This window comes from Ostrea edulis, chromosome 2 (assembly GCF_947568905.1).
Source record: "Ostrea edulis chromosome 2, xbOstEdul1.1, whole genome shotgun sequence".
Taxonomy (NCBI): Eukaryota; Metazoa; Mollusca; class Bivalvia; order Ostreida; family Ostreidae; genus Ostrea; species Ostrea edulis.
Window position 1 is genome coordinate 64,508,989 of NC_079165.1, and position 22,597 is coordinate 64,531,585.

The following is a 22,597-nucleotide window of genomic DNA, read 5'->3' on the forward strand; positions in this document are numbered from 1 at the left end:
TCAGCTCTTCTGGCCCAGTGGTTCAGAAGATTTTAAAATGAATCCACCCTATTTTGTGATTATCTCACCTTTACAGGGTAATGACTCTTCATTAGCCCTTTTAAGGCTTATTGTTAACAACTGCTCCTCTGCCTTGATACCTGCCCCAACTTATCGAAAGCAATGAAAGTTTGCATCGAGCGACGCAACGCCTACCGGAGGCTCTCCATATAACCATTGAGGTGTTCCGAATGCATACTGTAAGTCCAGAGAAAACTAAAGATCCAACGAAAATGGACAGAGGTCAACATAAAAGTGTTGACATTGCTTTAAATGGTCACAATGTATTGGTAACCGACCAAGCTGGAATGGTTTACTAAGACCTTAACGGTGAAAAATCTTGTGAGAATATTGAGACAAGGTAAAATCGTGGCTTTAACCTGTTACACTGGCATTGCTAGTACGAAGGACCTGGTGCCATAACATTACACAAGTATTCTGGAATAGAGGATGGTAGACATACATACACTGAAATAAAACGTTCAAAAACCAAATGTTTTAGCCATAGATGAGGTGTTTATCTATAATAACATTGATAATGTAGAAGTGATGTGTAGGTTAGCTTACAATTCTCGGACTTATTTTGGAGCTACATGTAACGGCCTTTGAGCAGGGATGTATCTTAAGAGGAAGGGCTACAATATTTTGGCCTTTGTTCAACGCTTACGTCCTTTGAGCAGGGAGGGATCTTTATCGTGCCACACCTGATGTGACAGGTAAACTCGGTTTTTTCGATCTCATCCGAAGGACCATCGCATTTAGTCGCCTCATACGACAAGCAAGGATGTACTGATGACCTATTCTAACCCGGATCCCCACGGGATTGTTGGTGAAGAGACTGTGAAGTTCCTTAGCACTTTATTAAGGTTCTTACAATCTGAAATTTGATTAAATTATTAATCCACCCCTAAACCCTTTTAACTGATATTCTGTAATTCTGCAATGGATTTCATCCATTCCAACATTTCAGGGATAATCCCAGGCTCTTGCTGAACACAGTTCTTATAGCGTTGTAGAATTCTTTGGGATAGCAGAATCACAAATCCACTTTAACTCAAATCCTGGTAGGTTTTAGGTGAACGGCAGTAAAGAGAAAGACACATCCAGATGCTATCTCTAGGCCATCTTTGGCCATTTAGATGAGATGTAATAGTTTGAAGTTTTGATTTTTTTTTAAATTAGCCATCTTGTCAGCCACAATCTTTAACACATCATCAAGGATTTTTTTACCCAAGAGGAGTACAATAATTGGAGTGTACTATGCAAACTTGTTAGACCAGCTGAGAACCGCCATCCGTAAACTCTCTAAAGGTGTTTTGTTGCAACAGGACAATGCGAGAGTCCACACTTGCAAAGTTGTAATGTATGCTGTAGAGCGAAACGGGTTTGAATCAACACCACATCCTGCCTATTCGCCTGACCTAGCTCCTAGCGACTTCTTCCTATTCAAAACCTGAAAAAGGATATCCGTAGACGTCATTTCCGGTTTGACGAAGAAGTCGTGACGGCAGTTGAGGAGTGGGTCAATGGAAAGAACCCGGACTTTTTCAGTTCTGGGCTGATGGCACTGGAACACCGTTGGTCTTAGCTGCAATAATGTAGCCCTATCCAATTTTTTTTTTATTCTGACGTTTTCGGGATAGGGCTACAATTCCATAGGATCTCCGTAATGGTGCAAAATAATTTTATGAATAACCGATAATAAACTCTGTGTATTAGTCCCAAATGTTGTTTACACGAAAAGGAGTGCATACTTTGTGCTCGGGCATGTCTAATAAAGGTGTTTTTCATTAAATATAATGTACAGCATTCAAAATTCTTCGTCTGCTCCGCCATGCTTGTTGTCGCGAGATCTCGTAGGTGGATCTAATGAAAAACCTAAACATTGACAATCAGCGCGAAAATGTAGTTACTCGAGCCACTTCGATAAAGAAAGGTAAATCATATTGTTGCAGAAAGAATTTACAGTCTGTTGTTCGGTTTTTGACTTGATATTAAATTCAAACCTTTTCAATATCGACGAAATAGCTTTCGCCTCCATACTTGTCCATTGATGTAAATACTACCTTATATGGCATATGCAAATGACTTGACAATCGGAAGTTGAAACTTCAGTACATCAAACATGGCGCACAAATATGAATCGAGGAATTGGAATTTATCGAAATTGTTGAAAACGGTAGAATAGAGCCTCACAAATCTTAAATTGCAAGTTGTAAATTTATATATTAACTAAGAAACATAGAATATCATTTTATTTACGTAAAGAAAGTCAGGAAATGTTTAGAATGAGCGCAAATGTTGCGGGAGTGAATCACTCCCGCATTTGCACCATTACGGAGATCCTAAGGAGTTGTAGCCCTCTCCCTAAAAAAAAAAAAAAAAAAAAAAAAAAAAATCAGAGAGGGCTACATTATTGCAGCTACGTTGGTCTAAGTGCATCACACTAGAGGGTAGAGGTGGATCTCATCCGGAAATAAGTTAGACTGATTACTTATTGACTCGCCCTCGTAGAATTTGAATTAAGAAATTTCAGTCCATACTACAGTTTGTTAGCGTACCTTTGTTTTTACAAATTTCGTCAAGGTTCCTTTGAATATCTTTTTGATTGTCCTGCCAATAGCATGGCCTAACTTATCTGGGTATCTTTCCTGCATTGCTGACAATGTGATGTTTCCATTTTCACATTTACTGATGTTTTGGAGAACTCTAAACATGATAGAATTTAGTTTTGTTACTTTGAATAAAGTTCTTGCACCTTGTATTTAAATTGAATTGTAACATTTTTAAAAACTTGATATATCTAGAAACGTGTGGATGAACAAGTCCTGTTTTGATCATGAGGTCTTGTGGTTTTCATATTTTGTGCTATTGATGCAATTGATTCAATTAGAATCACTCAGATATTGGTATATGGATTTCCCATAAATTAAATGGTTTATTGTTTACAGCTTACCATACTATGGCATTGTCTCTTGTCTTCATTCTTCCATAGAAATTCGGCGCTAATCTCTGGACTTACCCTATGCATTCGGAACACTGCCTCCTGTAGACGTCGCGTCGCTCAATGCAAACATTGAGCAGGGAGGGATCTTTATCGTGCCACGGGATCTAGATATATGCAGTCTCATCTGAAGGATTGTCCCATTTAGTCGCCTCTTAAGACAAGCAAGACGTACTGAGGACCTATTCTAACCCGGATCCCCACATATATGAAACTGTTGATGGCCGGTACTTGCCCGATATTTTCCCAACAAAGACTACGTTTATCTAAATGATAATTCTCCTATGTACATAAGGCCCTTGTGGTGAAAAACTGTATGACTGAAAATAATATAAACTGCACATAATGGCCTGCTCAGTCTCCGGATCTAAATGTGATTGAAAATGTTTGCTTGAAAATCAAAAGAGAGCTGAACTACGATCAGACAAGTTTGGGAAAATATCCCCTTGGAATACGCTTCTATTCCAGACAGGATTAGGGATGTAATCCATATATTAGGAGTATTTTCAGTTCTATTTATTCTCCATATTCAGTTCTATTTACACAAATCATTTACGAACGTAAACACCATTTTGAAAATACAGAATACTTTCGTGAATTGACTGTACAACCAACCAACCAATTGACCTCCAGGGTGAAAATGATTGATTGGTTGCATATTGATTAACGTCTAGCTCGAGAATATTTCACTCATATGGTGACGTCAATGAAAATTCTGAAACCTTTTTGTACACCAATAGGACACCATTAATTACCTTCCAAAAGATGATAGGACAACTGCATAACATGAAGAAGTGTGGAACTAGGGCTTGTCTGTCGCGGAAACGACTTTTTCACGCCCAATTGGTCCCCAGGATGAATATGAAATTCCACAAACTTATTGAATATCTACAAGACACCCAGTCTGATTAAAACCACCCCCTCCTCCTCCTTACACTCGTGCAAGACACCACCAATATTCTTCCAAAAGATCTTTTTAAGTATTTCTGTCTTACCTGATCCCACCTCTGGTGCGTCCAGGGGTCCGTGTTCGCCCGGCCCTTCATTTATACTAATTCCGTTTGTCCTGAAAAGGGACGCTTCGTTCTTAGGACTTTAGTGCTGTGATGTGAGTATTTTGGAGTTTTCATGGATTTTGATATCTTTAATATTTTGAACAGCTTGAAGAATCTTTTCTGATTGAGGCATAGTTGGAGACGGAGATCTTTCAAAGGTAGGTGATTGGGGATGAGGAGGATGAAGACAAAGGAGAACTGCACATTGATCGAGGTTTGAAAGTTATTTTATGAGGTCGTCTTCCAAATCATTCAGTTTCTTCACTGTTCTAACAGCAGTTTACGGGGTAGCACATCTCCATTTGCTGGTCTTTCCACACCCTCAAAAGTCTTGTGAATATCCATAGACTCCTGCTGGTATTTCTGCTTTCACTGTTGGTTAGTCTTCCTTATCTTTCTTCTCTTGACCACAGATATGTATTGTCTTTGCTTATCACCATCCTCTTTCCTAATGCCTCCGTCTTTGATAATTAGCTTATTTTACATAGTTCTTTTCCAATCCTTATACTTAAAACCCTTCATTTCGGCATCCATCAGAAGATACAATATCAAACTTTCAGCTGAGATTATAATTTTGACCAGTGAAGCTTCTGTTGCAACCCTTGCATATACAAGTAAAACTAAAGTGGTAATTTTGCACATGCCGTTGTACTAGAATAAATAATCCTACATCGGGATCAACTCCATGTTTGATAGTGGTCCTGAAAACAAATCAATGAATTTTAGAATTTAGATTTCATAAAACTAATCTAGTTTTCTTCCTCCAACATACAACCGGACGCGGTAGCTCAGTGGTTAAGCGTTCGCGTCGTAACCGGGAGGTCGTGATTTCGAGAACCGCCCGTGCGTTGGCCGCGTCAAACCTAAGACGTTAAAATAGGCATTGATCGCTTCTTCGCCAAACGCTCGGTATTTATTGGAGAGAATCATGGGTCTTTCGGATAGGACATAAAACAAGAGGCCCACAGGCCTTATCGGTCACTTGAGTACTAGTGAAGAAAGTATCATCACTCCCAAGGGCTATGAAATCTAGAAAAAATCCCTGTTCTGAATATCTAAACTAAATTCTAATGTTCAGCAACAGTATAAAACAAGATGAAAGGTGAAGATACCAAATAGTGATCAATCTCATAACTCCTATAGGCAATACAAAATAGATAGTTGGGCAAACACGGACCCCTGGACACACCAGAGGTGGGATCAGGTGCCTAGGAGGAGTAAGCATCCCCTGCCGAACGGCCAAACCCACCGTGAGTTCTTAAAACTTCAACGCTCACAAAAGTGCATACACTGATGAAAGGCTTTAGTTTATATAATATAAAAGGTGTATTAACATTAAAAGATATGACTAATTTAGACCCATCCTAGAGTCAAAACCCTGGGTTGTGAAAAGCACTATTTTCGTACATCCTTTTTTGATATTCTTAAGGTAGTTTATTACACTAAATTTTTATTCAACGTCTCGTTAAAACACCTTCTATAAAGCATGATTTCCCCATCGAAAAAGTGATAGAAGCTCTCAAGTATTTTAAATGAATTTTTCCCGGAATTTTAAAAAAGTGTACTTTCTTCGCTAGATACTCTAGCGTACATCGCTGTGATTTGATGCATAATGTGAATATCTAAGAAAACATGCCTAAACCAAAATTGAAAACGTTATTTGCTAATATTTCTTTATATCTTTGGAGAAAATCTTTAAAAAAAAACAACACATGTCAATTAGTAAAAAGATATATCAGAGAAATATATTCTAAAAATAAATTGAAATGAAGTGGTCAAAATTCAGAAACGTTAAGTTTTTTCTAATTTGAACCAAGCCCGATTTAATCAAAACACTACATTCCCTTGATGTAAACTGGTTTACAAATTAAACGAATTTATAAAGGAAACTAATTTCTTTATGAACAGTGTCTAGAATTAGCAAAAAGATGATTATTTTAGTAATTTCTATCGATTTTGATCGGGAATCGGTACTTTTTTCTGTTGTCTGAATATAGTGATTATATCTAAAATTAGTCATCTCACTTCAATTTCTCTTTAAAATGTATTTCTTCTATATATCTCTTTTCTAACTGACATGTTTTGAAGACTTTATCCGTAGATTTACAAAATATTGACAAATAACGTTTTCAATTTTCATAAATATTTTTCCTCTCAAAAATTAGAATGTTTATATCTTAATCTTTTAGGCATGCTTTATTAAATATTCATATCATGCACTCATAAATCTCTTATTTGCAAACAAAACACCCTGTTAATCATTCCGGGGAAAATCACAAAAAAATTCGTTTAAGTTTGTATCACTCTTTCAATGGTGAAACCATACTTAATTAGGTGTTTTAACTAAAATAACATTAATTATTAATTAATTAAAATAATAATAATTAAATAACATTTTAGTGTAAAGAGCCACCCTAAGTATATGCATTTAGATTTTATACAGTATCAGCAAACTTACACATTAACACTATATACTAAGTTATTCCTGCTCTACATCATTGTGCATTTAGTTTTTCACGTTTGACAGGAATAACTTAGTATATAGTGTTTATGTGTTTTAAACGTACAGTAGGTCAAATGCCAAGGTCAAAAGGTTTAGTACCAATGGAAAGGTCTTATCACAAGGAATACTCATATGAAATATCAAAGCTCTATCACTTACTGTTCAAAAGTTATTAGCAAGGTTAAAGTTTCAGACAGAATGACAGAATTACAGACAGGACAAAAACAATATGCCCCCCGATCTTAGATCTCGGGGGGCATAAAAAGGGGAACCTGCTCAGAGCATGTTTTGTGCACCAGTATTTATAGATTACATGTAATTTAGGGTCATAATTTATTAACTACACTAATATGAAATACAAGTATTGACATAAAAGGGAAATATGATTTTTTCATTAGTCTGTCATTATCTGACTTTGATGTATACCCCCATCCAAATGTTTCAGAACCAAAGAAACTGTCCCCTGCCACCTAATGGTAGAAAATTATCCCAGTATATCCGGCTATTAGTTACATAACAAGCTGTTACCGCTGCAGTGGCCGAGAGGTTAGAGCGTTCGCCCCACATGCGGAAGGCCCGGGTTCGAATCCCGTGTGACAGACCAAAGTCGTTAAAACAGGTAGTGACAGTTCCATCGCCAAACGCTCGGCATCAGTTGTGAATGTCACGGGTCCTCGGAGATGACCTTAAAAACGGATGACCCGTGTCACAATAGGTGTGGCACGCTAAAGAACCCTCACTGCTCATTGGCCATAAGCGCCGGGCATAGGCCTAAATTTGAAGCCCTTTACCGGTCTTGGTGACGCCTCCATACGTTAAGCAAGATACAATCAATCTTCAACAAGCTCGTTTTATAGAGGACAAGAAGCTGTCATTCTGGTCCTTTCAGAACCCGAAACTCTACACATTTCTTTGTACATTTGGGACTCGAAATTGGTGCCTTGGTCAGTATGTATCATTTTAATACACCAAAGTTTGTTACAGAGTGATTTACAAACTTCTTAGTTACTCTCTCAGTTTCCTGGTTTTTAACAGTTACAGCTTCTACCCACTTAGTGAAGTAATCACAAGGACAGACTTGTTTCTTTTCTTAGATCTTGGTTATGGACCAAATATATCAAGAACCACCCTTTCTAAAGGTACTCCGACGATGTAAAGTTTCATAGCTGATTTAGCTCTCTTTACAAACTCTTCTATTATTTTCTAGGCATTTTCTACCTTTTCCCTCAGTACAATGAGCATTAATGTTGTCACTGTTCAACATTGTAATTACCAGTGCTGAAAGCAGTCAAAGATGGTTACATCGGAATTTCAACGATCACCAAATGCTTATTTTCTTGTTTTCAAGTATTTCACTTTTTCATTTTAGTTCAATTTCAGTCACAATATATTGCCAACATCATAATCAATGGAACAATCAATGCTTGTAGCATCGCCAATGATTGGTATATTAGTCTCCCCGATGTGTAAAGACCGAATTTCTCTTTTCCTCTCGAAACTTAAGTACTTTGCTAGATATAACTCTCTCTATTTTTGAATGTTTTAATTCTAACCTCTCATTTTCATATCTTTGCTTTACTTGGCCGTAATGTTTACAGTGCAAGGTGAAGATAACGAACAGTGATCAATCTCATAACTCCTATAAACAATACAAAATAGATAGTTGGGCATACACGGACCCCTGGACACACCAGAGGTGGGATCAGGTGCCTAGGAGGAGTAAACATCCCCTGTTGACCGGTCACACCCGCCGTGAGCCCTATATCCTGATCAGGTAAACGGAGTTATCCGCAGTCAAAATCAGTGTGCCATGAACGGCTTAACAATCGGTATGAAACACGTCAGACAGCATTTGACCCAATGATAGGTTGCATTGACGAACTAGATCGTTATAACGACCATAGAATTTGCGAAATGCTGACTTCAATCGAGACTGTGTAAATCTATATTTATCTCAGATTCACTAAATATATACACAAGATATGTGTTTATACTAGTTTATTATGGCGCTTCTGACCGCGGTGATTACTTGCAGGGGTTACCACAGGGCTGCCCCTCAATAACAATCAATCAATCAATACAAAATATGTGACGGCCCCAAATTGGGCGGATCATGCACTGGGTATGGCACAAGTGCATGAACGTCACCAAAACAATAAACAATCAATAGTAAATTACAGTTCAATGCCCAATAGTCAAGTATCATTCAATGCGGAATGGTCAAGTTCAATGTTCAAAGTACAAATTCCAAATCAACAGTTCAATATCAAAACAATGTAATGAGCTTAAGAATGTGTTGCACTCATCCAACTGCGTTGAGGTGCGACGGAATACAACCAAACAGCATTCACCACCGCGACGTAGTCCGGAATGAAAGCTGACACCACTGATCATCTTCAACTACAACGAAAATTTAAAAAAAACAAAACAGCAGTATATTGTCAAAAAAAATAAAAATAGCAATATTCTGCTCTCAGCAAATTTACCCACCTAACTTAATTCTCGATTCTAGAAAGGAAGTTAAAATTACATTATTTTAAGTAAATCCACATGAACTTACATGATCCGGAAAGGCTGAATTGATCCGTTTCCGAATGGACCTAATTTATCTGCAATGGATAAAATGATAGCGTCACTGCGATAAATCCGCATATACGAGACCAGACTCGTATATGCGTTAATAGTCTTCTCAACTAAGCATCTGCATTGCCATGAATATCGTCCAGTTGTATGGTGAAATCACACATTGGTAGCAACTCTAACCATCTGGCTATTTGAACTTCTGGTCTCTTGAAAATGAATAGTCACTCCCAAGCACATGGTTACTTCTGACTAAAAATGTTGAGCATGAAAGGTGAAGATAACGAATAGTGATAAATCTCATAACTCCTATTGGAGTTTTACAAAGAGGCTTACTTTTACAATCGACGGCTGACTTTTACAATTTAAAGAGGCCAACTGAAAATATGAAAAATTTGGGAGTGGTATTTGCAAAATTCAAAACTTTTACGGCATGCAGTTGTTGTATATTATTTAACGTTCCACTCGCGAATTTTTCACTCGTGTGCCGGTGAAGGTCTGCAAAATTTAGGCCTATGCTCGGCGCCTATGGCCTTTTTGCAGAGAGGAATCTTTATCGTGCCGCACCTGTTGTGACACGGGGCCTTGGTTTTTCAGGTCTCGCCTATTCTAACCCGGACCCCCACGGGGTATGGCATTTGGGACAAGCACATGTCAGATGTTTTTATCGATAATGTACAGTATATACTAGTATATCAGGGAGTAATCGGTTTTGGTGGGGGTCAAATTTCATGTTTTGAGCGATTTAAACATGTATTTGTTGATCTGCTTCTTTAGCATACTTGATTTTAACGATCCGACGCGCCCGGGTTAATCGGCGATGACCGGCGACACACTTGATTGTGAACCGGAATTGCGCATGTATCTCGCCGGGTAAACCGATTGAGCCGGAAATTTCTGATAGGCGAAGGCGGCCTGAAGCTCAGGCTGGCGTCCTTGGAGACAGTAGTATCGAGAGTTGCTTATTCTAAAACAAAATGTTTTTAATATGGTGAAATAAATATGATTTGTAAATATGTTGGACATTTCTATGCGGAATAATGTTTATACAATAGAAGGTCAACATTTTAATTACTGTATTATACTGTAGCCGGGTTACTTGATTCTTGGTATACCCGGCCTACTTCGCTTCGGTCGGATTTTTTCAGAATCAAGCATGCTATTTAAGTCAAGCTTTTCAAGGTATTTATGCATCAAGGCATAGGGCTCACGGCCGGTATGACCAGTCTACAAGGGATGCTTGCTCTTCCTGGCCACCTGATCACATCTCTGGTATGTCCATGGGTCCATGTTTGTCCAACTCTTTATTTTCCTTGTGGAAGTTGTAAGATTGATCACTGTTCCTTATCTTCACCATTCATGTGTGTGTGTGTGTGTTATTCAAACTTGGGGTGTCATAAATTTGTGGGGAAAAGGGGAAACAATAAATCAAGGAAAACTGTTACCACAAATATCGTTGATTCTACAGTGTATAGTTATATACATGTATACAATATACAAATCACGTATTGATTGTCTTCCCATTTAGACCTAGAGTTTCAACACGAAAGAGAGGTGTACAAACCATTACCTTGTGGGTTTTTTTAAATTATGGGGAGCTATGACAAAATATATCTCGACAAGCCTACCCCCTCAAATTTTGATTATAGTATAGAGCTGCGATCCAAAGGTATGTATGGTTGGGTGGGGGTTGCTTTGTTCCTGGGAAAGCCAGAAACCCAAGATGTAATACAGTATATAGAGAACTTTTAAGTTTTCAGGACTGCTGACACATTATTTAGAAATGTTAGGATAACTTGAGTTCGTCTGATTTCATTGAGTGTGCTTTGGTACGCTTATAATACACAGTAATCTTTTCTTTTTATGCAGTTTTCTGGTTCCCTTATGCATTTCTCGGCTTCTCATTCGCATTTACATGTAGGCTAACATTTAACTTAAAGGGAAAGGCAACCTAACCACATAGTTGCTTTTATGTTTTCATTTCACTTACTGATATCGTAATTAACAGTCTTTAACTACAAAAATCCTTGCTTAACAATTAAAACAATATTAATCTATCATGTATTTTAAATTACCCGCCGCTAAGAGAGTGGCCATTGGAGTTTAATTTATGACGTCACACCATCTATTCCGGTTTATTTCATCAGCAGCACTGTAAACATGACAAGTCACGAACAGTTAAGTTTGGAGCCGTATAGATTTGAGCCCGTTCTTTCGCAAGAAATTGAGAAAAAAAGACGTTCAGTCGATTCGCAGACCAGACAGACGGTACACGTTCCTCATACAAATGTCTCGAACCTTAACTTGTCATTACGCAAATGATGGATCCACAGTTTACGTAGTCTTTTTTTTTCAAATGACTTGGTTGAGTCGGGAATTTCGAAAAATAACATTTTTTCACATCTCCCCTTCGCATTAGTGTAATTAACTGCTTGCCAGGAAGGCATCAACCTATTTATTCGTAAGATCTACCACATGCACATCTTTGATGATCTCGCAGGTGCTTGGGTTCAGCCCCCCCCCCCCCCCCCCTTCCGAATAAGCTACATGAGTTGATTTAATTAATCTTTTGTTGAAAATATTTCTAATGCATGTCAACAACGTCTTGCATACCCATAAAGTCCAAAATAATTCAAAATAAGCCCTTTTAAAAAAAAATACCCTAGGCCACTGGTTATTATAAGTTCTGTTATAATAAGCAGTGAGGGTTTTTTTTAAAGGACTTATTTTGGATAATCTTGGAATCTCATCAAAACCGGAACAGACGGTGTGACTTCAAAATTATTGATTTTTGTGGTGTTGAATACAAAAGAGTTACACATCATGGCAGCCTCTATAGATCGCGGGAATTTCAATTTTTGACGTTTTCAAATTAGTACTGAAGCATATCTTGGCCATATATCAACAGAATTGTACGACAAATCTTTATCATATGATTAATCCTATCATTTATCATGTAAAAATATTTTGGGTTGCCTTTCCCTTAAATTAAATGTCAAAACGAGTAATGCATTGCGAAAGTGTCCAACAAATGTAGAGAGAATATAAGAGTCACTAAAGAGTTTACAATGCTCTATTAATAAACATAATTGTCGTTTTGGTGTTTTTATGAAGCAGTTTATATACATGTATTTATTTCGGTCCAATTTCTGTAGTTGGAGACTATCCCTTTAAATTGTAAAAGTCAGCCGTCGATTGTAAAAGTAAACCTCTTCGTAAAACTCCATTAGCAATACAAAATAGAGAGTTGGGCAAACATGGACCTCTGGACACAATGGAGGTGGGATAAAGTGCCTAGGAGGAGTAAGCATCCCCTGTCGACCGGTCACACCCGCCTTGAGCCTAGATCTTGATATAAATAATGATGGTAAAGCTTTTATGTTTGATACAATTGTCAAGCGTAATCGTATTGTCACGCAATAATGGCTCTCATACTTGCTAAAGTATTAAATTACTTTTTCTTACTGTGCCTTTGCTTCTCCGAAAATATCAACAGCTGTGAGGGAGAAACTGCAAACATACTGTGCCACAACATATGACAGAAGTGGTGTAAATCAAATTTAGATTCTAAAACATTCTGAAGAACTTTTAGTATATGCGAAATCGCAAAACTTCTCAAATTAACAGCATCAAAACGAATGACTTATAAACAAGTTGTAGGACCATTCCTAACGATAAATTAAAGACTAGACATTTAGACATCATAGATATTTGCTTCTTCAACAAAACTGGAAACAGGAAATATCCGTATCTAGTGATCAGGCATCCAAAAAACTTTGTTAAACTCCACTCTGATTCACCCACAAGTACTCTTGAAGTTGAAATAAAAAACATGCAGGAGTTCCTCATCGATAATATCTTCGTAGTCTTTGGTGATCAGGTCTTCCAACAGTCTGGTGAAATTCCCACTGGCAGGGATTGTTCTTCTTTGTTAGCTGACCTGTTCCTATATTCGTATGAAGCAGACTTTATTCAAAAGCTTCTACATGAGAGGCCCTTTGGATGAGACTGCAAAACCGAGGCCCGTGTCACAGTAGGTGTGGCACGATCAAAATCCCAACCTGCTCGTAAGCGCCGAGCATAGGCCGAAATTTTGCGTTTGGCGATGGAACAGTCATTACATGTTTTAACGACTTGGGTTTGTAGCAGCCGGGATTCGAACCCCGGCCTTCCGCATGCGGGGCGAATGCTCTAACCTCTAGACCACTGCGGCGGTTCTTGGCACACTAACATTGACTACGGATTACTCCGTTTACCTGATCAAGATATAAGTGTGATCGGTCAACAGGGAATTCTCCTAGGCACTTGGTCCCACTTCTGATATATCCAGGGGTCCGTGTTTGCCCAACACTATTTTGTATTCCTTATATGAGTTTAGATTGATCACTGTTTTATTCACCTTCCATCTTATAACATGTTCTAGAAATGACACTTCTTTTCTAACTTACACTTAGTTGGATTTAACTTAAAATTTGCCTCCTTCAAGCTCTTAAAAACTTAGATTCTCAATGGATTGATGAAACTGTATAGATTACATGTACACAATTATATCATCAATATACACAAGGCATATTGACCAAGTTAGTCATGATAGAACCTTTTCTATCAGTCTTTCAATGTGACTGGCGAGTTACACAAACCAAATGGCATCACAGTGAATTGCCATAATCCACTGCCTTAGTCTGTCTGACTGACGATCATCTATTTGCCACAATTCTGCTTTTAAGTCGAGAGTTCTGTACCACTGAGCTCCTGAACGTGCATCTAAAGTATCTCCAATTCTTGATTATCTTTCCTTGTACATTTATTAAGTTTTCTATACATGTAATTGAAACAAAATGTTATTGACCTATCTGGTTTGTTACCATTAAGATTGGACTACTCCAGGGACTACATGTATGTGAAGGTTCAATTATGCCTCTCTTCGCCATATTCTCTATCTCTTTTTCTGCTGCTTTTCGCTTATCTCGGGATATTCTATATGGCTTTCATATCGCCAATACCTATGATATGTTCTACGAAATTGTTTTGCCCAAGTCATCTGATTTTGAAAATAAATCAAAAAATTCAAAATGTAGATTTTGTAAATGCAATTGCTGGTCAACTTTTAGGTCCTTTTTGTCCGTCTACCATCATGTGCTACTTTACCAGCTTTTTCTGTTCATATATCAAAGCACTCTTACATGTTGCAATCGCAATAAATTTATTAAGATTCTTTGCTTCAGTATTAAAGCTTGCAATTGTTAGTGGCAGATAGAGAGCGTTCACCACGCATGCGGAAGGTCGGGGTACGAATCCCGGCCGCGACAGACCCAAGTCGTTTAAACAGGTAGGGACAGTTCCCAGTTTACTTGCGGAAGGTTGGTGGTCTCTTCCTAGGTACATTGTATTTGGGTTCTCTCTTCCACCAATAAATAAACTGGGAGCCACCATATAACTGAAAAATTGTGGAGTGTGGCGGAAAACATCAATCAATCAATCTGTCATGCAAACCGCCGCGGTGGTCTAGAGGTAGAGCGTTCGCCCCGCATGCGGAAAGCCGGAGTTCGAATCCCGGCCGCGACAGACCTAAGTCGTTTAAACAGGTAGTGGCAGTTTCATCGCCAAACGCTGGGCATCAGGTGTGAATGTCACGGGTCCTCGGAGATGGCCTTAAAAATCATCAACAGTCATGGTATCGAGAAATACATACTCTCTATCAAACAGATCAAGAAAGGTGGCTTTAAAGCTGTATGACCCGATGTTCATGTATTATTTTTGTACATAATTACTTTAACTTTCCCTTAATTACATGCTTGAAAACATCTGCATGTAAAAGAAAACAGTGAGAATATTGTTAAGGAAGTAAATATAGTGTGGTACATATATAAATCATCCCATAATAGACGTCTATAAATAGACCCACGCGCGTCAGGGGATTCCCAACATGATGTATTAACTCATAAGCAACAGTCTAGTTTTAAGGCTGAAAGAACGTGAAACAACGAATTACTAAGAGGTATTTCATCTTTGTATTTTTATTAAACTTATGGCACGGTACTTTTGTAACAAAATAGAAAAATAAGACCAGCGATGATCTGAAAGTTTGATCTGGTCACGTGACTGTCACTTGAAATGGCAGAGTGACGCGGTTATTTGTAAACATCGATTTAAAATCAAATAATTTGGGTTAAAACAGGTGAAATAATGTATATGTCATACAGCCTCATAACTACATACGTGCGATGATTTAATAGCGTTTTTAAGAGATGGAAAAAAAAAATTGTAATTCGGACCATACAGCTTTAAATCATCAATTTCAACTTTGTAGACCTACTCGTGAAACGCGAACGAAGTGTTTGAGGTAAATACGGGTTTCTCAAATTCGGTGACAAATTTGAATGCTCAAAATATATCTACCACACCATGCAATATGATGTTTGCATATATATGGTGTATTTTAAGAGAAAAATGATCCACAGTGACGACTCCTCGAATGTGACGTTGTATACGGTGGGTAAACAGGATACAATCAATCAATCTGTTTTACACATTTTCACCTCGACCAATCTGATTTTCACTTTGCTTATTTTGCAGACCATCTACTTCATTAGTAAGCTCATTCAATGCACTGCACATCATATCATGCATATTTTCTGTTATCTCAACTATGCGTCACAGCATCTAATAATTCAAAGGTTGCCTCCCATGCAATGCTATGCACCTTTTCTGTAATCCTAACCTGATATCGCTGTCAGGCAAGGCATAGATAAAGCAATGAAAGGTGAAGATAACGAACAGTGATCAATCTCATAACTCCTATAAGCAATACAAAATAGATAGTTGGGCAAACACGGACCCCTGGACACACCAGAGGTGGAATCAGGTGCCTGATAGGAGTAAGCATTCCCTGTCGACCGGTCTCACCCGCCGTGAGCCCTATATCCTGATCAGGTAAACGGAGTTATCCATAGTCAAAATCAGTGTGCCAGGAACGGCCTAACAATCGGTATGAAACACGTCAGACAGCATTTGACCCAATGATAGGTGGTATTGGCAAACTAGATCGTTATAACGACCATAGCATTTGCGAAATGCTGACTTTAATCGAGACTGTTGAAACCCCTGTACCATCAACTTGTTTGTCAGTAGCTTACCTCGATTAAAAAACTGACCATACCCAGAACAAGCTCTTGCGTATCGAATCAGTTGAGAGATATAAACACCATATGCAGGTGATAATGGAATATTGCCACATAGATATGGGAAGTTGACGATGGAGAAGATGAAATCATCCCGTTTGTCATACAGTTGAGTTGTTAGTTTGCCGTTAATGTCTACTTTCAATAAAATATCTAAGTATGAAGCAGAAGTGGGCGACTCTGTGGTGGCTTTTATTTCGAGCTCACAAGGATATATCGAATCGACGTCGTCGATATATCGAATTGAAGGCCACAGCAAGATATTTTTTCTTCTCACGTAGATGTTTTTGAATAAATTGTGCTACATGTGAATATAAAAATAGGTCAGTTAACAAGAGAGCACAATTCGTGCCTATGGTAATTCCAACAGACTGTTGGAAGACCTGATCACCAAAGACCACGAAGATATTGGCAATGAGGAACTCTAGCATATTTTTTATTTCAACTTCAGAATACTTGTGCGTAGAATCAGAGTGGTGTTTAACAAAATAATTTTTTGGATGACTGATCACTAGATATGGATATTTTCGTTTTCCATTTTTATTGAAGAAGCAACTGTCTATGATGTCAAAATGTGTAGTCTTTAATTTATCGTGAGGAACGGTCGTGTAAAGTGTTGGAAAGTCATTGGTTTTGATGTTATTGATTTGGGAAAAGTTTAGCGACTTCAAGTTTACTAAAAGTTCTTTAGAATTTTTTAGAATCCACATTTGATTAACACCACTTCTGGCATATGCAGTCGCACAGTAAGTTTGTTTGATTGATTGTATATTGTTTAACGTCCCTCTTGAGAATATTTCACTCATATGGAGACGTCAGCATTACCGGTGAAGGGCTGCAAAATTTAGGCCTATGCCCGGCGCTTACGGCCTTTGAGCAGAGAGGGATCTTTATCGTACCACACCTGCTGTGACACGGGACCTCGGTTTTTGCGGTCTCATCTGAAGGACCGCTCCATTTAGTCGCCTCTTACGACAAGCAAGGGGTACTGAGGACCTATTCTATCCCGGATCCCCACGAGACCAGCAAGTTTGAAGTTTCTCCTTCACAGCAGTTAATATTTTCGTGAAGAGCACTTACAGCACATTGGATGTATCATTACTAGCAGTAGCTAGGATAAACTTTTCTGGTCAAATTTGTGCAAACCCAGGAATTCTTTCCTCTTTAGTTTTAATCCTTAATTGTGACTTAGATCTAAACAATTCAGCTCTATGCAATGAACCAAATCTATTCTCTAAGAGTTATTCACACATTCAAATTCCTTTCGTTTCTCATCAGTAATTTGTTTAATAATGCTTAAGCATTTCCCACCAAACAACAAACTAAATATAAAGATTTAGTCTCTTTAAACCAACCCTTCAACTCTGTATTTAAGTTGAACTGAGTCAAGTATTAGGCGAAGTCTTTACTGCCATCATATTTTTGTGGTTTGATCTTACTGGACTCGGAATGCTTCTGTGATAGTTCACTTCTCATGGGGGTACTCTATAGTGGCATAAAACTTAGACGTTTGTACAAATTTTGATGAAATTTGACATGTCTCTCTGGCATTCGATCACTGCCAATAGTTTTTCTCATGAATGCATTTCTTTCTTTCTCATTATTCCTACCGTATCGGTAATTTTGATTTCTGTCATTCTTCTAGAGCTATGCACATTGTCATATGAGCGACCTCTCATTTTTTTACGCAAATTTTCTATATCTCTTTTCACCTCATGCATCTGTTTCTCAACACTAGTACTTGTGACTCATTTCAGCTCATGCCTTTTTTTGGTCAGTCGTAGCACTTAGTATTTCAAAAGTTTGCCTAGTTTCTGGTCTGAATTCACTCATAACTCTTCTCATTGTATGTTCAATTGAACATAAAGTAGATGCATCACTACCACTTGTACTGTTTTTATTCTCTTCAATTGCCACTCTTTTTTTAAAAGTCACAATATTGGATTCATCCATGGTATTTGAATCATTCATCTTTTATTTTACTTAATTTCTTTTCAATATTATTTGATTTAATAACACTAAAGCTAGAATAATAATATTACTTTCTTTTATTTTCTTCTCTTTTTTCAGATCATCCAAACCCGCAGTTCAAAGAATAGCATTTTGCAAGAACTAGATAGTTTCTTTTCACCATAAAATTTCTTAAAAAACTAATCGTTCTAATTTGTTTTTGAATCAATCTTCTCTGCTGTTGAATGTTTTTGTAAAACGTAGAAAATTTTAAGGTCTGATAAAATTTCAAGGTTATACAAATTTTTCATTGTTCTACAGGGATTGAAATCAAGATTCGATGTTTTGTTGTTTTGATCCGCAAACGATCGAGGAGTGGTAACGCATCAAAATATCAAATTATGTTCTATTGCAGTTCTGCATCACATAGTTTTTATTTGCCTCATGTGTTGATTTCCCCCTTTGAAAAGATCCCGTGGGGATCCGGGTTAGAATAGGTCCTCAATAGCCCCTTGCTTGTCGTAAGAGGCGATTAAATGGGACGGTCCTTCGGATGAGACCGCAAAAACCGAGGTCCCGTGTCACAGCAGGTGTGGCACGATAAAGACCCCCCCCCTGCTCAAAGGCCATAAGCGCCGAGCATAGGCCTATATTTTGCAGCCCTTCACCGGCAGTGGTGACATCTCCATATGAGTGAAATATTCTCGAGAGGAACGTAAAACAATATTCAATCAATCAACCCTTTGAAAAACATAACAATTCGTTCTAACAAACTTAGTCCCATGAGTGGTTTGCGCAAAGTTTGGTTGTTCAGATTAGTTATGAAAAAACCAACATGTACACATTGCGCAAACTTTAATTTTCTAAATCGTTCAAAGGATGACCTAAATTGTTCTATCGATTTCCTAAATAGTACAGACAATTCACTACGATTTTAATCACTAAATCTTTCACTCAAACTTCCTGGATCGTTCTAATGACTTCCAAAATCGTTAAAACAATTTACTATATTGCATTTATAAACGATCTCCGAAATCGATTTATCAATTTACTAAACCGTTCTAATGATTAACTAGATCGTTCTAATTATTAACTTTCATTTTCTATCCTATCCAAATATTGTTTGTTTGATTATTTTACGTCCCTTAGAGAATTTTTCACTCATATTGAGACGTCATCAGCTTTAGCACAAATACGCGGTCTCAAGATAAGGTGAGATTGATGAGGTAAATGAAATATGGGTCTGCACTCTACAATGACCCTCCAATGTCCACTCCATGTACCAAGGTATGGCAACGGTGGATGACATGTAAGGACACCTATATTGATTGTTCAGAATTTAAAAACAAAGCCGCTGTCCATAGTGTATTCTGTGTGACATGGTTTACTTTCATATTTTTAAAATTCTCGACGCACTTCAAATCTTAATCACTATTCTGAACATGTAGGTTGATATTTTGGTCTATCGTCACGGCAAACTTGAGTTATACAGTACGCATTTTACCTTTGTATCCTAAAACATTGGACAAAATGTCTCCTCTTTCCATTACAACTTCAAAACGTTCAGTGTACTCTATTCATATGATAAAATGTTCTGGGGATTATTCCATAATGGTTTGAAATTCACAAAGCACCTGCATGTTTCTCGAAAGAAGATGGTACATAACCACCATCTATTAGCCCTAAAAACTAAGACATTCTTAACCTTTATCAAATTGGCAGAAAAACGTTTGATTATGGGACTCTTTTATTACAAGTTAAGAATTATTAGAGCAAAGAAGTCCCTTTTGCACAATTGCGATTCTATCAATATGCAATATTTTAAAACAGTCGTGAAATATAAATAAATATGTGCATTTTCTTTCGTCTTTTTCATGTGGGAAAAAATGTCCACAGTCGTTGTTCACGCTATTTTGAGATGCATGTATGTAATGTGATATGGTTAATCATACCTGCTTGGTTGTGGTATACCTACGCGCTCTATTTCGGCTTGAGCATCACTAAAGAGACATTATTTGTCGAAATACGCATCTGGTGCATCAAAATTGGTACTGTACACTATACACGACCATTCCTCACGATAAATTAAAGACTAGACTTTTTGACATCATAGACAGTTGTTTCTTCAACAAAAACGGAAATATTCATATCTAGTGATCAGTCATTCAAAAACATACTTTTTTAAACACCACTCTGATTCCACGCACAAATACTCAGAAGTTGAACTAAAAAATATGCTAGAGTTCCTCATTGCCAATATCTTCGTGGTCTTTGGTGATCAGGTCTTCCAACAGTTTGTTGGAATTCCAATGGGCACGAATTGTGCTCCTTTGTTAGCTGACCTGTTTTTATATTCATATGAAGCAGAATTTATTCAAAAACTTCTACGTGAGAAGAAAAAATCTCTCACTGTGGCCTTCAATTCGACTTTTAGATATATTGATGACGTTTTGTCTATTAACAATGATAGCTTTCATTCATATGTCGATTTGATATATCCCTGTGAGCTCGAAATAAAGGACACCACAGAGTCGTCCACTTCTGCTTCATACTTAGATATTTTATTGAAAGTAGACATTAACGGCAAACTGACAACTCAACTGTATGACAAACGGGATGATTTCATCTTCTCCATCGTCAACTTCCCATATTTATGTAGCAATATTCCATTATCACCTGCATATGGTGTTTATCTATCTCAACTGATTCGATCTGCAAGAGCTTGTTCTGCGAATAGTCAGTTTTTAAATCGAGGTAAGCTACTGACAAACAAGTTGATGGTACAGGGATTTCAACAGTCTCGATTGAAGTCAGCATTTCGCAAATTCTATGGTCGTTATAACGATCTACTTCGTCAGTACAACCTCGCATTGGGTCAAATGCTGTCTGACGTGTTTCATACCGATTGTTAGGCCGTTCTTGGCACACTGATTTTGACTGCGGATAACTCCGTTTACCTGATCAGGATATAGGGCTCACGGCGGGTGTGACCGGTCAACAGGGGATGCTTACTCCTCCTAGGCACCTGATCCCACCTGTGGTGTGTCCAGGGGTCCGTGTTTGCCCAACTATCTATTTTGTATTGCTTATAGGAGTTATGAGATTGATCACTGTTCGTTATCTTCACCTTGCATAAGTTGAACATAATTAAGCTTAATTGCTTTGAAAATATATATTCTGTTAGTTTCCACACACACACACACACAAAAAAAACCCATGAGGGACAATCCAACTATTTATGATGTTAGATGTGATACCAAAACCATTAGAGATTTAGTTTGCATTTTCCGATACTGACAGTTGGATAGTATATGTTTTCCTTTTCATACACGTTTTGAAAATACAGTATAAACAGGGCGAAATAAGAATTTTATCCAATATACATGTATTTGAAAATGTGAAGATTTCAGCTCAGTGGATCGTGAATGAACACTCCCTCTATCTTCGCCACTGTCTGTGGGAGGATATCCATATTCGGTATGCTGTCCGAGAAGAAGGGATGCCTAATGTATAGTTATATCCTTGACTATGGAACAATGTGCCATAAGAAGAGGCTTCTAGCCACTGTTGTAGCTCCTGTAGAGTTATTGCTACAGCACCATTGGCTATCGTGTATATCCAGATGAGTTTGCATGCGATTCTTCTTTCCTTTGATGTTGCGATACTTATTAGTTGGTAGTTCGTACCAACTCCAGTTTCTGTATATTCTGAGTTGTATGAAAGGTGATCAATCTCATAACTTCTACAAGGAATACAAAATAAAGAATTGGGCAAACACTGACCCCTGAACATACCAGAGGTGGGATCAGGTGCCTAGGAGGAGTAAGCATCCCCTGTCGACCTGGGCCCCACAGGAACATATTCAATGAAGGGTCTCCCGAAGATGGTGTTTTACATGGTTTTTGTGCTCTGTGGACAATGTTGTAGGTTCCGCTGAATAAAGGTTTGGGTGGAAGTTGTCTTTTTGATAAAGATATCTACAGTAAAATACCTATATCTCGAAGTCCGAACGACTTCGACAAAGAAAGTGATCAAGTCTCTGGAGTCTAACGAAAAGGTCTTCTATGTTATTGGACATTTCTACCCAGCGCTGTAAAACTCCAACAGCATGTCTGGCTTCTGTGATGGAGGCCTTCTTCCTTGGCAGTTCAACTTCCTCTTATTCTTTACTTTCTTCTTTTTCTTCATTTCTTGCTCCATTAATGCTTTCTACGATATCTTCCTCTGTTGAGGACTTCGCTGTGTTGACATTTTCATCACTTGGACATATTCATCGAAGGGTACT

At 37.9% G+C, this 22,597-nt stretch overlaps 1 long non-coding RNA gene across 1 annotated transcript in view; it reads right to left on the reverse strand.

The window, feature by feature from the left end:
* Window positions 1-8,584: 8,584 nt before the first annotated feature.
* Window positions 8,585-22,597, reverse strand: part of LOC130052296 (uncharacterized) — a 24,006-nt gene continuing 9,993 nt past the window's right edge. The window contains exon 2 of the long non-coding RNA XR_008800634.1: window positions 8,585-9,433. This is a non-coding gene — a long non-coding RNA (uncharacterized LOC130052296). The remainder of the gene's footprint in view (window positions 9,434-22,597) is intronic.